At 37.6% G+C, this 2,410-nt stretch overlaps 1 protein-coding gene across 1 annotated transcript in view; it reads right to left on the minus strand.

The window, feature by feature from the left end:
• The window catches only part of RALGPS1 (Ral GEF with PH domain and SH3 binding motif 1), a 460,947-nt gene that overhangs the window by 358,139 nt on the left and 100,398 nt on the right, over nucleotides 1-2,410 (minus strand). The gene's annotated exons all lie outside the window — the stretch shown is intronic.

Here is a 2,410-nt window from a genome sequence, read left to right on the forward strand (position 1 = left end):
TTATCCCATCTTTCTTAGTCTCTCCCCAACCCCAATGTGTATCCTGTTTTACAACAGTGGCACTCAGCAGTATTTGTCCTTTTGTGACTGAGATATTTTACTACTTCTTAAAAAGAATTGGGGGGAAAATACAAATGGTACAAGTAAAATAAAAAGCTTTCTTTCATTTTTCTTTAGTCCTTTAGTTTTTCTTAACAGTATTCTTATGTTTGATGGGAAAGAAATTGAAACTGTCAACAGCTTCATCTTGCTTGGATCCACAATAAACACCACTGATACCATCAGTCAGGAAATAAGGAGATGCATTGCACTGGGTAAATATGCAGTTAGGGACCTTTCCAAATTATAGAGGAGTGGTGATGTCACTTTGAAGACTAAAGTGTGTCTGATTTAGGCCAGTCTTTTCAATTACTAGCTATACATCCAAGAGCTGGACAATGAATAAGAATGACAGAAAAAGAACTGATGCTTTTGAGCTGTGGTGTTGGAGAAGAACACTGATCATCCCATGGACAGCCAAGAGAATGAAAAGGTATGTCTTGGAGAGGATGAAGCCTGAGTGCTCTTTGGAGGCAAAAATAATGAGGCTTCACCTCACATAATTTGGACACATTGCTAGGAGGTGCTATTCCTTGGAGAAGGACATGATGTTGGGAAAGGTGGAGGGTTGGCGAAGGAGATTAAGACCCTCAACCAAGGGAATTGATATTGTGACTGCTGCAATGGGCTCTTGTGTGTAAGGAAGTGTGAGGATGGCGCAGGTTAGACTAGGGTTCAGATCTTTTGTTCAAAGGGTTGCTATGAGTTGTGCTAGACTTAACATCACCTAACAACAACAACAGTGTTCTTATACAATATTTGCCCCTTGGGACTGACTTAACTTCATTAACTATAATGTCCTTTAGAATATTTTTATTATGTTTGGTTTTGTGTTTTTTTTGTGTGTGTGTGTACTGTTAAATTGGATCTGACTGGTACAGGAGGAGATTGTCCCTCCTTTTCCAGAAGAGCATCTGGTAGATTTGAACCACATACCTGGAATTACTACACAGCTTCTTGCCACTAGGCCACTAGAACTCCCCCTGGAATCATTCTTAAATAGTTATCAGGGATGGGAAAGGAGGGAGAGGTGAGTAAAAATAGTAAATAAATAATAGACATGCAAAACAACAATAGCAAAGTTCAACAGGACAGCCAGCAATAAATGATGGTGAAGTTGTGGATAGACTGGAACTTTTAATCACTGTTAGTGGGAATATAAAATGGTTCAACCAGTATGGAAGGCAGTCTGGCACTTTCTCAAAAAGTTGGAAATAGAAATACCATTTGACCCAGCAATTGCATTACTGAGAATATATCTAAAGAAACCAGAGCTGTCACCCAAAGTGATATATGTTCATCCATGTTTATTGCTGTTTCATATACAATAGCAAAGAGATAGAAGCAATCCAAGTGCCCATAAACAATAAATGGACAGAAAAACTATGGTATATTCACACAATGGCATACTATGCAACACTGTAAAACAAGGAACTAGAAAATATTACACAACATGGGTGACTCTGGAAGACATTATACTGAATGAAATATCTCAGTGACAAAATGACAAATACTGCATAATACCACTGTTATAAAACAGGACTGACATACGAGTTGGGGGGAACTGAGAAAGCAGGGGATAAATAAATAAATAATGAACACTATATTGGAACAGATAAAGGAAAGAACTGTTTAAAAGGAATATATATGATTAGGCATTATCTGTATGACACAGTCCAGAATAAGAGATGCATAACAAAATGGACTGTGGGTGGTTGGAGGGGAAGAAATTATATAACAAGGAATGACTTTTTTTAATGTGAACTAGGTAGGAAGTAGGGAGGAAAATGTGCAAAAATAAATTAATATTATGCAACTTTTCTGTTTTAAAAAAATCCTACATTAATTGGGGGCTCTAATAAACCATCTGGAGAGAGGATGAAAGACACCCAAGTGTCAAGGACTCTCTTTCATAGGGTCGCTATGAGTCGCCTGCGACTCGACAGCACTTAACAACAACAACAACAATAAACCATAAATTGAATGGCAACTAAAAAGAAAAAGAATATGTTGCTATTGGTTCAGGGGAAAAAACAACACAACAGACATATACTAAGATAGGTGAAGATAAAGGCAATATAAAATATTGGGGTGATCAATATTATGAAAGAAATGGAAGAAAAAGGGGCATAGAAGGATTAATAGAAACCAGAATTTTGAGGAGGAAGTGGCAAAAATGGTATTTCATTGTGGGTACAGAAATAAATGTTACAATGATGCCACTGTTGTAGAATGGGACTGTCCTTGGGGTTGGGGAGAGACTGAGTAAGATGGGTTCAATAATGTATACTGCACTGAAACAGAGGAGGGA

The sequence above is a fragment of the Elephantulus edwardii genome, unplaced genomic scaffold, assembly GCF_000299155.1.
Source record: "Elephantulus edwardii isolate Elephantulus edwardi_28Jun2011 unplaced genomic scaffold, EleEdw1.0 scaffold00116, whole genome shotgun sequence".
Lineage (NCBI taxonomy): Eukaryota > Metazoa > Chordata > Mammalia > Macroscelidea > Macroscelididae > Elephantulus > Elephantulus edwardii.